The following is a 15,690-nucleotide window of genomic DNA, read 5'->3' as shown; positions in this document are numbered from 1 at the left end:
AGAATTGGTGGAATAGTGGATGAAAAACTCAGGTGAGGCATCAAATCAATATGTAGTATCCAATCGAGTCAAGTGCCAATGCATTAGATAAACAATATGGGGCATCCTAATTATGCAGATATCATTTCATCCATCATGAAACTTTATTCCATTTGCAACATCTTGTTTGAATTTGTTTTTTGCCCTTTCTCAGCTCTTTTGTAAGGATGTTTATATGAACTTATGTTGTTTTAAAGATGGTGAACATTGAATCAAAATTGCAATCTTGCAGTTCTTTGAATATCAATTGAATTAAAAAAACCATTAAATAATTAAAGTTATGGATCTTTGACAAAGTAACAAGATTAAACCCTGATAAAACAAGGAACCTTGACCTTACCCCAAAAAATACACTCAAACACCATACTCTTCTTTTTTAGAGACTGATACAACCTTCTCCTCTTATGCCAAAATAATTAAGAGGCTTGGTATTCAATTATGAATAGGAGCAGACAACATGGGGCATATCTTGTGTATGACATTGCAAAACTGCCTAGACTACATTTCTGTTGAGGACGTTTAGTGATGATACTAATCTTCGCAAATGGAAAGGTGGAGTAGATGAATTTAGTTTAGGTCAGTTGTTTGGGAACATAACTCTAAATATGGGATTCTTTGACCATCAAAGACACATAGACTATAACAGGTTCTTCTCGATAAGCTTAAGAAATTCTAAATCTGAATACTCAAAAGGTTAATAAATTATTATTATAGATTATACAATAAAGTTGAGCTATTCCACTAAAGCAATTGGTTATAGAGGAAACTCAAAAGCCCTAGCTTTATGAATATATTGCATTTGAACCATGATATTACTCGGATACTTGGCAGTTTGGTGTTTGCTCCACTGCGATTGTCAAGTCGAAGATTTTGTGATAAGATGAACCCTTCAGCTAGCCCAATGAAGGTGATTGTATATATTAAAATAAAGATGAATTCTGCTAGCCAAACAATGGCAAATTAAATCAAATTTATCTAATATGAGTTTCAGTAAACTGAACTAAATGAGTTGAGGAACACTTGTTATAGTCAACCTCACACAAGCACACAAGAATTTTATATTTAGACTGATGTCTTTGCACTACCTCTGCTAAAGAATTCTATGAAGCTTGAACAAATAGAAGATTTCAGAGAACCGAAATAGAAGTGTTTCAGAAATTATAGTAATCGATTATGCTAGTTGCGTCATTTTGTCCGCATCCGATTAAAATACCAAGCCAAGAAAGAGGGGTGTGTTATAATGTTCACAAGAACCGAGAAAGAAAAATACATATTTGATTATCAAAACCTCAAAAAATAAGAGGCCAACCTGAAGCCAACCCATCAATTTTGACACTTGTCAAAGAGCTATAACTTTGGAAATATTAAAAGAGTTGTTGATCATTTTGATATTCTATGAACTCATGTATATGATTTGTTTCAATCGTGAGCCTGAGTTAAGGGGTAATACTTTACAAAATTCTTTCATTCTTTGATTTTTTAAAATAAGATAAAGGAGAAAATATTTTCAAACAAGATGATCCCTCGAGGAAAATGTCCTTGGACTCGATGAGGCTCACAAACAAAAAGCCAAAGCGTAGAGGAATCATTGAGGCAACGAACTGAACAAGAAGGGGCATGGCTTACTTTGAGATTTCCTGGTATCTCAATTCATATCAAGGGAAAATTTGGTCACTTCAATTGTCCCTAGGTTTTTAAGATCTCATAGAAAAAGGGAAGGCCCCTAAACATTGACAAGAATAAATGAGACACGTGACAGCTCCTCTGTTTGCCCAAGATGACAGTTTATGGTCATTAACAAATAGTACGAGGATCAAATCTTTCAGAATATCGACTCTTGATAATCCAGCATTGGGGCATTCCCAGAAAATCTTTATCGTGTGGAGACAACAAGATAGAAATCAAGAAGACCCTGAAGGAGAGTATTATCATCACTTGGAGTACAAGGGCCAAAAGATGAAAACGAAAAGAGCTCACCTGGAAATGGACCATTCATGATTGAATTGGAAAAAGAATCTTGAGAAACAATTTTGATTAAAAGTTGAGTCATGAACAAGTAAGGTGCCCAATCCTCTACCTGATTGCAATAAGAATTCAAGAGAGGAAACGCTTCTTCTAGAATTATGTTGAAGAAAAAAGACGAAGGATAGAAGACAAGAGGGTCATGATTGTACAAGATGATTAGTTTGACCACATTGATAGTGAGACAGACTCTATACAAGAGTGATCAAGTGAAGTAGGACCGAGATATCCATTTTGAAGTCAAAAGAGGATTACTGATAAACATTTTTGCATATAAGAAAGTCATGCATTACATTTAGATACATTTAAAATGCATTCATATTTTCATACATATGTACATAAGTTATACATATTTTTAAGAAAAGAAGAGAAATAATTTAATGGAGGGAACTGTATTTAGAGTGACAGAACTTCAAGAATGGAGGAACCCAATACATAGAACAGTCGTTGTTTTGAAGCGGGGCATGTTACCTAATCGATATGAATTTGAAAGAAGCTAAGCTTGATTTTCAAGGGTTTCTTGATGTTTTCAAATGAATTTTGAAAGAAGCTAAGCCTAATTTTTTGGGGGTTTCTTGATGTTTTCAAATGAGTTTTTAGAAACTAAGTCTGATTTTCAGAGGTTTCTTGACATGATAAATTTGTAAATAAGTTAAGCCTAATTTTCAGGGGTTTCTTGATGATTATTTCCAAAGATGAATTTTTAAAGAAGCTAAGCTTGATTTTTAGGGTTTATTGATGATTATTTCCAAAGAAGTTTTAAAGAAACTAAGTCTAATTTTAGGGGTTTCTTGATGATAATTGTAAATGAAAGTTTTAAGAAACTAAGTTTGATTTTCAAGGGTTTCTTGATTAATAAGTCCTTCGGGCCATCAGTAAGTCTTTCGAGCATGATGCTTAAATCCTTCAGGTCATCTATAAATCTTTCGAGCAAGATGATAAGTCCTTCGGACCATCCATAAGACCATCAGGGAGGATGTTTTCATATTATTTTTGAAAAATGAGAAAACGATTTCCAAAGTTTCCCATTCAAATCTTTTCTGAATGATTGATTTTTCTTGAAGAGTAAGAAAAAGATCATGATGAGAAGAACCCATAGCATGAAGAACTAGAGATGGAGACTCAGCCAAGAGAACAAAACAAAGATGGCATCATTACAACAAGAACTCGATGATTCCATATAAAGAGTTAGATCAACATCACCTTGGGTCAACCATCACGTATGAGGTCGGATCAGCACTATCACTCTGCTTGATTCTATCACATAAAGAGTTGAATTGGCATTCCCATCAAAGAGTTCACAGCTGGACAAGAAGAGAGCAAGATGAAAAATGGTACTTTGTGTGTCTTTGCTCATTCCCGTTTCACAGTAATGAGCAAAGAGGGGCAGCTGTAATCACCATTTCTCAAATCTACCACTATTATTATTATTATTATTATTATTATTATTATTATTATTATTATTATTATTATTATTATTATAAATATTATTATCATTTACAAACCAAAAACTCAATACCCAAACGCATTTACAAACGGGCCTCAAGCCCAGCCCAAACCAACCCTAAAATAAGACCTCAAACAAGCCCCAACCTAGAAACCAACTCAAAACCCAACCAGAATCCGATCCGGGGCCCAAAACCTAGCCTAACCTTAATCTAAACCTAACTCTAACCCTAACAGCCACCCCAAACCCTTGTAAATTGTTGCCACTCTCTGCCACAGCCGAATGAGAGCCATGCATGCACGCCAAGCTTCACGCGGCCCTTACAAACACAATAGAGAAGAAACAAAATGGGAATCATTTTGTAATTACTTTGTAACGGGTATAAGGACCCATGCAAAAAACTAGAAAAATCTCTCTGTTGATTTCGAAAAATACTGTAACTTGGTTTTCTCAAGCAATAAACAATGTATTCAAGGTTTTTTTTCTTTTGCAATTTCGAATAGCTTGTTATCTTTCACTGCTCTTGTTCCTAAATCTCAGAAAAAAGAAAACCTTTTTATTTTTCGAAATAAAATCCTAACTTTTAGTTTCGTTCAAAAAATTCAACAACATTTCGAACAACAGTAAGAAAATTTTTTTAACCGAATCAACAAAATAGGTTTTCATACAGTAAAAAAAGATAATAAAAGGAGTAGATCGGAGTATTACCTGGGTCATCGGAGGCGTCGTCGGAGTCCAGGACGCCGAAGAGTTTAGGTGGTTTTTTGGTAGTATAGGGTTGTTTTTCGATGTTTTTGGGTCATTTTGTGTTTTTCAATCGTCGTGTGAATCTGTCGGAGGGGGTTCGGGGTCGGTTGGAAATAGGCCGGCCGAGAAAAGGGGATAGCATTCTAAGGTTTTTTTTTCTAATTTTGGTTCAAATAAAAAAAGAAAAAGAAAAAGTGATATTTATAGAACAAATTAAGGGTAAAATCATGCTTTAGTCCCCTACTATTTTAGTATGTTTTTGCATTCTGGTCACGTGTAGGGACCGAAATTAATGTTTTACCATTTCTTTGTGTGCTTTTTATTTTGGGTTATTCGCGTTTTAATCCCCCTAACTTTAGCGTGTTTTTGTATTCTGGTCACCTGTAGGATTTAAAATTGTAATTTTCCATTTTCTTTGCATGTTATATATTTTTTGGTAAATTTATTGTTTAGTCCCTATAAGTTAGGTGTGTTTTTACATTTTGGTCATGTGTAGTGACATTTTAATTTTATTTTAATTTGTGAGGATTGATTTTGTAATTTTTCCTTTTTAGTTAAACATATTATTTTAGGCTTAAATAAAATGTACAATTACCTTTTGGTTCCTTTAGTTTCCGCATGTTTTTGTATTTTAGTCCCTAAACTATTTTATTATTCTATTTATTTGGTCTTTTAATTTTGATTTGTTTTAATTTAGCCCTTACATTTAGCCCTTGTTACGTTTAATTTATTTCCTTTAATCCTTGTAATTTTGTAATTATATGATTTAATCCTCGTTTCTTTTTTCTTTGATGTGTGCTCGTGTATTTAATATGTTTAATCGTGTTTATTATAACTAGTATTTCTTAGTTTTTGGTTAATTAGTTTTTTAGATTTTACTTAGATTAGGTTAATACATCAAATCGGACCTAGAAATTAGGATGATACCCTAGTTTTTAATTAGGGAGCAATTCGAGTCGAATTTTCGCATAAGATGACCGATTGCTCGACTTTTAAAATTTGTTAATCATCAACTAATTTTTCTAAAACTCTTTTAATTTAATCCCCCTTTTTATATAGGTTAATTTAGATAATTCTTAGGATTTCAATTTTTTAATTAGTCTGTAAACTTTAGGAGTTATTGACTTAGGTCCTTAAACTTCTAGTCTCTTAGAACTCGATATTTTAGATCTTTGACCTTTTAGTCCCCGAACTTCAATTAGACCTTTAAGACTGACATAATCAAATAGGTTAAATAGAGTCTCCATTTTTAGCTAGATTTCAATATAGTCCTATTAATTTAGGGAATAATTCGAGTCGGCCCTCGCGTAAATGCTCGAGGGACCATCTCGGTTATTCGATTCAATAATTGATTCAAAAATCAAATAGGGTTAAAATTAGAACCTACACTTCTAGGTTTGTGCCTTTAGGTTCTTTAACTTTCATAATTCGACACTATAAACTAGAAAAAACCTTAATTTAGCCTTAGCTTAATTAGGATGAATACAAATTTACTTGATTGCATTTTAGTTTTAAACCTAAGGCAATGTTCACTTATTAAGGAATTAATGGTGTATCTTTCGCAAGTATGCTCAGAGGGTGACTACTGGTGATTCCCGAAATAGGTCGTCATCCTTTTCAAAGATCGCATCATGATTTCTAAAATCGAGGCAATATTCAGTTATCGAGCACAATAGTTGATCTCTCGAGTTTATGCTTGGGGAGAATGCTATCGGCTTTAATAAATGAATACCCTATTTAACTTTGCATCCGTAATGATTTTCAAATTAAATAAAGATCGAACTCAAAATTTTCGATTTTAAATATAAGGTAATCAACGAGCCACCAATTTTTGGGCGCTTGTGGGGTGCTAATCCTTCCCCACGCGTAATTGACTCCTGAACCCGATTTTTGGATTTTCGCATACCCTAAAACTCAGTATCTTTTATATAAAATAAAATGTTTTATTAAAATCACCCGGTTTTCATGGTGTCCCAATTGCATCTTAAATGATTGGTGGTGACTCATCACATTTCAAAATTCGTTTCAAAGAAAAATCCTTGGGTCGGTACAGGTCTTTTCCCCGCCCGGGCGAAAAACGGTGTCGACATTCACTATTCTTTAAACTCAACATCCAAAGAAAACAAACTTAAAACTTAAACGAAGTGCAAATATAAAAATCTAAATTCATAACAAATATTATTAGTTTTAAGATTTTATTTATTTAAATTTGTCTTAGAGTAAATTCAAAATAAATTTGTTTTGAATAATTTTATTTACCTTTTTTTAATTCAATTTGATTTGGAACAAATAGTTTTCATATGAAAAACCGAAACCGAAACCGAATCATATAATTATATTTTTAAACTAAACTGAAATCGAACCTTAAAATGAAAAACTTAAATCAAACCAAACCACATAGTTCAATTAAATCAATTTTTTATTTTCTCGGTTTTATTGCTCAACCTTAGGTGTGGTTACATTCTTTAAGTGTCCTTGAGTTGTTTATATAATGAATAATGAGTTTTAGCTATCGAAGATGAGTTATAGTAGTTGGGGACACAAACTAATCGTTACTTGCAATGAAATACAACTTTTAAAGCATGAGTTTTTTTCTTGAAAGAAATCGACCTTTCGAGTCTAAAGTTCAAAACTTTTATACAAGCTTCAAACCTTTATAGATAGTTTTTAAATCTTGAATCTTTTTGGACTAAAAATTTCGAAATTTCATTGAATGTTTCAAAATTTAGTTTAAAGGGATCGATCATTTGAAAAAACAATCTATCCTTTTCCCCCTAAAAACTTAGAAATCAATATTCTTTTAAGTACAAAAACGATCCTACATTATTTGAAAAGATTGACTATGTTATAAAATATATTTAAACATATTTTTCAAATTTTATAGATTTTAAATTATTTTGAAATATTTAATTAAATTCAAAAATATTTTTGTATTTATTTTTATATCAAAAATATTTATATTCAACCTTCAACATAATCTTTATGTAAAATTAAATGGTGTTTTGATATGAATGAATGATCGATTGGTATTTCGATTGTTATTTTAGTGTCCACAATAATGTTATACTTTACAATTTAGTCCTTCTATGTTTGCAAAATACATATTTGATAATTAATAAAACAAATTAAATTTTGGTTGAGTTTGGTTATGCTCCGATCTCTAAATATAACATCTTCAGTCTAATTTACGATTGAGTTGGATTTAGGATATTACCAAAAAAAAAATCTATTTTTAGTTCCTACTTTCTATTTTATATTTTTATATGACATGAATTTATAATCAACTTTGTAGTTGTTATTTTTTATTTATTTTTTGATCTAGTTGTTATTTTTAGAATTAAGTCCAAATTATAGTAAAATATAAAATTAAAGGCCTAAAATTATTATTATGTCAATTTTATTAATTGTTATATTATTTCCAATTAAAAATTTAAAAAAAGTTTATGATTATTTTAATCGAAAGACTTAATAAAAAATATCTTATTATCAAGGAACTCAATAAAAATATCTTATAATCAGAATATTATTTGCATATTTTATTTTAAATACTTTTAAAATCTTTATATAAACTATTTAATTAATTAATATTTTTATGAGTAAACTGAATTGTAAATTAATTGAAAAATGTCATTTAGACTAAATTTTAAATTTATTTGTTTTCTAACATTCAAATGAAAAAAATAAAAAATAGAACGTCTAAATTACCCGAACTCTCACCTCGTCCATATTAAAGGATAATATGCATTTTTTTTTATAAATTTAGGTAAATAATATAGTATATGTTAAAAAAAATTTAACCTTATAACAATGAATGCTCCTACCCTAATATATGCGATGCTCAAACTTAAAATCTCAAAAGATAACAAATAATTCTTTAGTCACCGAAATCATTTGATTCGTAAAATGATAATATGCATTTAAATGCACTTTATTATATATTCTTTTAAATATTACAATAATAATTATACCACTTGAGTTAAGATTTAATAAGCATCCACCTTAAAAATTTTAGTCACCACTAGTTTTAGTAATTGGTGAGTTATTTTATTTTTAAGTTTGAAAATTAATACTCTTTTTTGTCCCATTAAACATGTTTATTGTTAACTTTTTTTTGGATCAAAATTTTTTAACTTTGACTCATTGTTATTTAAAATTTATTATTAATAAAAATATGAAAAAATATATTTTAAAAATTTTAAATAATATAATTTTTAAATATATATTTTATAAAATTTAATTCTAAAATAATGATGGTCAAAGTTTAAGAATTTTAATTTTTAAAAGATTAATAATTGACGCATTTAATGGGATGGAGGAAGTGATGTTTAATATCAGAAGCGGATAGTTTTCGTCTCGAACAGTGATAATTTTTCACAAACTATATAAAAATTGAAATATTTTTTATATAATCATGTATATTTGATTTATGATTAATTAATCTGCTGCTATTATATTATTCTGCATGACAAAAACTACAGTACAGTTGAGTACCGAGTGAACAGGAAAAATGGCAAAATACATCACGTAGAAACTTGAAGAAACATAATTTCGTCGTCGGATTCATGTCTGGTTTCCACCTTGAATCTCTGAGAAAATGAAGAATTGGCTGCTGCAACTGGATCATTGATTTCGAGTTCATATTCTCCATGAAAAAGAGAGGCCTCGAAGAAACCATCGGCATCGGTTCGGCCTTGTAAAGTGGCCTTGATCCCCCATTCCTTCAACAATTTGTCCACAACATCACCAGTTGCCAAGTTCTTGAAGTTATTATCTGTCAAACACATACGGTAACACCCTCCTGGTTGCCAGGCCGACCATATTATCATCCCACTAACGCCAGGGTGTCCATGTCCTTCCCTCAACACTTGCTCCAGAAACATTCGGGTTGCTCTTCACGTCTATTTCCGTCAGCCAAATCGGCAACTTCGTGGCGGCAAGTGTATCGAGAGAAGATCTTATGTAAGGAAGGTCCGGGACGAAATGGCACTCGAGGCCGATCGCCATTTGCTTAGCATTTGCGCCTAAAACGCTTTGAGTTTCCTTCAGTTTTGCAAGGTATTTAGCCTGTGTTGATGCGGCATCTCCCTTCTGCTCGAGTGTATTGAATTCATTCATGAACAAAGGTACCGAAGAATCGATGTCGGATGCCGTTTTGTAGAACGTGGGAGAAGCATGTGGTCCGAGCTTACTTTCGGAGAAATTGAAGTGTAGATTCTCATTCACGACGTCCCAACCGATTACTTGACCCTTGTATTTGGTCATGATCGAGTTGATCCTTTGGTTGGCTGCTGCCGAAAGGTCGTTTGCCCCGAGAGAGGGCACCCAACTGGGTTGGTAATGAGGATCGTCCCAGAAAATGTTGTGTCCTCGAACCGCAATGTTGTGTTGTTTCATTAATGCCATCATGGAATCCGCCCCTGTATAATCTTCCTTGCCTCGGCTCGGTTCAGTGCTGTACCATTTCATTTCATTCTCAAAGGTTGTATGTGTAAACCTCAAGGTGAACCAGTTTTTGTAGCCATCGTTGCTGAGGATGTTCTTGTTCGAAGCACAGCCGACAGGTTTCCCTGAAACCTTTTGCTTGATAGAAATCTTCGAGTTCGCTACCGGATTCCCTTGTGCATCGACACGGATTCTTACCCTTCTCTTTGTCTTGCAAAATACATATATCATCAGTGCATCTAATATAAGTCGAATATATATTATAAGTAGACTAACTGACCTTCTCAATATTTTCAACATGATGATTGTTCCACTCTTCATGGGTGAATGGTTGCAGGGAGACGCTATCGACCCAGATTTCGACCGAGGTGTTATGGCTCTGAAATAAAAGTTCGACAGGGCCTGAGGCATCGACAGTGAGGCCACCCTTGAGCATGAACCAACACCCGGACTGGGCAACAGCTGCGGCGGCAACCTTCAACCCGGTAACAGTTTTGAATACTGCCCTCACCAAAGATTTCCCTTCACTCACTTGTACCCAAGCTTCATTATCACCCAAAGAAAAAAATCGAAATTATTTTTTTAATAGTCTGGAGTGATTACGATACATAAAAATAATACCGGAGAAGATATAGAGCTTGCTGTTTTCCAAGTAAAGCATGTGAGAGACACCGTCGAGGGATTGCCTTCGATCACGAGCGACAACGAATGCATTGCCATTCAATTGATTCTGGTGTCGGATTAAGGCATTACCGAACGTAGACCATCCTACCAAACCCTCATTGAACTCTGGGTTCTTAATTATGCCTCCCCCATACTGAGCCTTGTGAGGTTGTGCTAAACACTTGACAAAATCATATTAAAAAAACATTAGAATTCGAGTTTGAAAAATATAATTAAATAAATATTAAAAAATTAAAACGTAATAATCACCTCAATGCTGGCTGTATAATCATAGGGCACTGCCTTTGCTTTGATGACCCCTGCCAAATATTATTATTATTGGTAAAAAATATATAATCTAATTTAAAATAACCATTAATTGTATTCTATTAAATATTATCTAATTTAAATTCATTTTTGGGAAAATATATATCATTATTGCTGATAATCAAACCTGCAAAAAGGATCCATAATGGTAACAAAAGACGCAGAATCTCTTTCTTCCAAACCTCCATTGCTGTTTAATTCAATAGGGGGAAAATTCAAATCAATCGCAATAACAACCATTACATAGTAATAGTGATATCATCAAAAATCGTTATTGCATGACTGCAATATTTGTTATGTTCGCAGTTGGGATAAACGTAGCGCAATTACAAACATGATCATAACGGAAATTTAAATCCCTGCACACAAGTTAAAATAACCTGACTGATAATATTATTCGAAATAAACTGTAAAAACAAATAGCTGATACCTGAGACTGGAAGAGAGCTACAATTAGAATTGGGTTAGAATATTAGAATTAGATGGTTATATACATGTATATAATTTTATACTGCTGTGCATTTTTATATTTATATATTAAAATTTTTCTTAAAATTGTGAATTAAAAATATCAATCCTTCATAAATACCAATAAAGATATTGTTTTCCAAATATATGGAAAATATATATTTAATATTAGAAATAAAAAACACAAGATTTTGTTTCTACAAATATAAATTCGAAGTCCTTGTTTTTTTTCAACTAAAAGTAGCTATTATTTTTTTATTAAATAAAGATGAATTTTCTAGAATTATAATAAGAGTCTACAAAATTAAAAAATTAAATTAATTATATTAGTTGAATATGTTTCTAAAAATAATCAAAATACACAAATTAATTGCGTAAGAATAAAAAAAAAGACCATGAGGAATTTTAAAAGCTCGATCAAATTATAGATACAAACATATTATTGTCGATGGTGAAGGATAAACATCATCAACACTAATATAAAAATACATATGACAATTATTCCTTGTTAACAAAATAAGATTATCACAACCCAATTGTGACCTATCTTCAATGACTGCAAGTGTCTATTAATATCCAGTATAAGGGTCCAACATAAGGGCAAATAGACACCATAACTAAATAAACGTCATTTGAATTTAGAGATGATACCAAATCGAACTTTGAAAAATAAAGAAAATATGTTACAAGAATAAAAAAGAACGTGTTACAAGCAAGGGCGAATGTATGATCTTATATTAGAGTACAAACTTCTTATTATCCCTCATATAATGGTTTAATTTTTATTCACGTAAATGAGATATATGTATCAAATATTACAAAACGCAGGAAAAACGACGGCTCTCGATATGGCTTGATGGTTTGGAGTACTTGGATCAGAGTGCCCAAGTCCCACATGTCATAAGTTCGAGGGCCATGAGAAGAGAGATGAGAGACAGAATGAAGCAAAGTAAGGAAACCCTAAATGAGGTATTCCAAAATACCTTTCTTTTTCGACCAACTACTCTTCTTTTACTATCCGACGGTGAACCTACGGAAGGATGCATTCACTGTAAAATATCTTTAAAGACGATACTTTATGCACGTCTCCAGTAATTTTTGATTGCCAATCTTCTCCCATATCCGACCTTCCTCAGCAAGGCCAACACTAGTATGATCTGCTGGTAGAGTGTCATCTTACTGCATTGATGCTGCCAGCCTTTCAAATTTACCATGAATCCGAGTTCCAATAGCAGCGGACAACCAGATGACACAAAAAGAGTGGAGTATAACATCCATAAATCTGTAAACATAGTTCCACCATCAACAACATATTCAGAGAAACGAATTTGCAAGAATCAGATAGTCCAATTCATAAGGATCACGCTGCAGTGCGGCTAAATATAAAGCAACAATCACATTTATAGTATTTCATGATACGAGTTTGAATGAACAGATAGGCAAACTGCATATAAAAGCCTCCAAAGAAAGCCAAATTGTTCAAATTCTAATCATTCCACTAATTAAGGGTTGCAGTCATAAACAGACAGGCAAACTCTGCATGAAATACAACATAACTGAAAAGAAAGGGGGGGAAATGGGGCACTGAAAAGGTTTCACTAGGACGCCAAGAGTAATTCCACCATCGCGATCTGATCCTCTTCATTCTTTCTGGGAGGACTCTTGTTGGCCTCATCAAACAAATCATGCTTCCACTTCCCAACACGAGGGCCACCTGTTCGATACCCCTGTCTTCCATTGAATCTATCTCTTCCCCTGAAATTGCTATCACCACCACCTCTATGCCTTTCATGCGATACAAATCCACCTTTGGGTACTTCACTTCTGCTCGGAACCTGATCTCTGGCAGCAAGTCTGTCCTGTCTGTCCAAATGTCGGGGGTTGTGGTCCCTTTTCACTCTTCTTTCACTTCCCAATGCATGGTGGCCAGAATGGGTCAACTTTTCTGATTCCTTCGCTGTGTGGTCAATCGATGAAGTTGCAGCTGGGGTCTTCTTCTCGCTAATGCAGGTCGTTTTCTGGTAGGTGGTTGCTGTGGGGGAGGATCAGCCTCCATTTCAAAGAATCTGTCATGACGCCAATAATCTTTGACATCCCCATTGGTTTGTGATTTCTCATCTCTTTGCCTCATTTCGTATGTTTTAATTTCCCTTTCATTATGATCCTTTGCATTCCTCTCCCATCCATGCTCTCCACGGGCTGGAAAGAAAATGCAATCATTGACTAGTGATTTTCAAGAGGAAGCTACTTTGTTGATAAGAAAAGAATGCTGTTAAAGCTTCCCCAGACACTCTTTCGACAATATACACATAATCCCAGAACAACTTTTTTTGACAAGTTAATCTATAACCTGAATGTCAAGGCTGAAATGACATGCCAAAATGGTCACATAAAGTGTAGGAGGTAGTAGAATACAAAACCCAGTGAAGGAAAAAAAAAACTAACCAGAAGTCACTCTCCGACCATAACTTCGACCAGCTTGTGCAGCACTACCACGTTCATTGTGCTGTTATAAGAAATGCACAGGCAAGCCTAAGATTGTTATATACACGGGCCATACAAATTGGGGCAGAACAGGAATTCTGCTACATCAACCCAGAAGAAAAGGTCTATGCACTCTGAATAATAAACAAACTATTAAACTCAAGAAGAAAAAAACCAGGTTGTTTATTGGAGGTAATATTTATTATTCAGTTCCAGGATGGACTCATGATCCATACAAGCAAAATTCTACAGGCTCACAATCCCGATTGGTTTTCGGTACACAGGTTATGCAAAGAATTGATCATTCATGCATAGACCACTTCTGTACCACAATAAATCTGCAACGGGAGCATTTCATAAGATCCAAGTATGAATCAAAGCCACATACAATGATGGAAAGTGATTTTCTTTTTGCCTCATTAACAGTTTACTAAGAGATTTAAACCCAAAACTGCTAAAGCAAACAATGTCGTTCAACACATATAATATAAGATTAGACCAAGAAAATGTACCAAAAGGAATTGATAAAGACGAAATCACATCATAATTGGATTATAGAAACCTGAAAATAGGATCGGGAGCGGGGCACATCAGTTGGATCAGAAGAATGTTTGGTTCCTTCATGATGCCCATTGTCTTTCACATCAGATTCTTTATTCACAACCACACTTTCGATCTTAGAAGAATCAGGAGCCGTCGGGGCCGCTTCAAGGGGCGCAGCATCTTGCAACCGACGGCGCTGTTTCTCATCGTGGCCGGGCCTGTCTCCGACATCAGCGTTTGAGACAACTCTTTCGGTCTGAGGTTTCCCATCTATCCTAGACCTCTTAGGACTAAACAACATGAACAAAAAAAAATCAATCTTCTTTCTTTACGATTTCCACACTGAATTTTAAAACAATATTGAAAACCCAATTGAGATATATTCAGATAATGTTATACAATTCATCGCCACATTTGGTTTGAAATCAAACTTTGGGAAACGAGAGGGGGTACCTGGGTTCAAGGTCGAACCCAGAACGGTGTCGTCTAGAGTCCGAATCTCGACCTTCCCGACGAGACATTGCACTGCTTTACAGCTTTGGAATAGTGAAATTTTCTAGGGCTTTGCTTCAGGTAGAAGAGGATAGATAGGGTTATGTTCTGGCACATTCCCGCTTTGTTTTAATTCTACAACTTCAATTCCATCATTTCATATCACCGTTGGATTGTATTGCTAGTTGCTACAAAAATATAAGTACTATATTTTATTAAAATATAAGCTACGATTATGTTGTGTGGCAGTTAAAATACGGTTAAAAAAATTGTGTGATCAATTTAATTGATTGTCGATCAAATGAAAAATTTAATAAAAATATCGACTTTAAATGTTATATATTTTAATAACATTTTCAGTTACAGCTTAATATATTATGTGAGTTTTAAAATTGATTCAAACTTAATATTGAAGGTAATATTTTAGGTTGGAACGAGAAATATTACCCATATTACATAATTTATTAAGATTTAAAATGTTATATGTTTTTGTAATATTGTTTGTCACAACTTAAAATGTTAAGTGAATTTCTAAATTGATTCAAACTTAATTTGAGAATAACATTTTAAGTTACAACCAAATATATAACCCGTTTCATATACTTAGTTATGATTTTGGGTAGAATTTTAAGTTATAACATAAAATATTATACGTTTCAATAATATTTTATGTTGCAACTTAAAATGTTATCGTAAATTTTATTTATTTTACGTATCTTGTTATGAATTTTTGTAACATTTTAGGTTGTAACCTAAAATATTAACCCCAAACAACTTAAATGTTATACGTTTTGATAACATTTCTGGTTATAACTTCAAATGTTCGGAAAATTTCTAAAATGTTACACCTAATATTTTACAACAAGAATTGATACTTGTAACTGGTATCAAAACTTATCGAGACCTAATATTTTCGTAACATTTTAGGTTGCAACCTAAAACCTTTCCTTACATACATGCTTTACGAAACATTAGATAAAAATATAAAGTTAAACAAAAGCAACACAATCCCAACA

At 33.0% G+C, this 15,690-nt stretch overlaps 2 pseudogenes; both read right to left on the bottom strand.

Moving 5' to 3' along the window:
• Positions 1 to 8,775: 8,775 nt before the first annotated feature.
• LOC120184452 lies at positions 8,776 to 10,875 on the bottom strand (annotated as a pseudogene).
• Positions 10,876 to 12,532: 1,657 nt separating this feature from the next.
• Positions 12,533 to 14,790, bottom strand: LOC120184453 (annotated as a pseudogene).
• Between the last annotated feature and the right edge of the window lie 900 nt (positions 14,791 to 15,690).

This window comes from Hibiscus syriacus, unplaced genomic scaffold (genome assembly GCF_006381635.1).
Source record: "Hibiscus syriacus cultivar Baekdansim isolate YM2019G1 unplaced genomic scaffold, ASM638163v2 tig00112910_pilon, whole genome shotgun sequence".
NCBI lineage: Eukaryota > Viridiplantae > Streptophyta > Magnoliopsida > Malvales > Malvaceae > Hibiscus > Hibiscus syriacus.
This window is presented reverse-complemented; position numbering and strand designations above follow the sequence as displayed.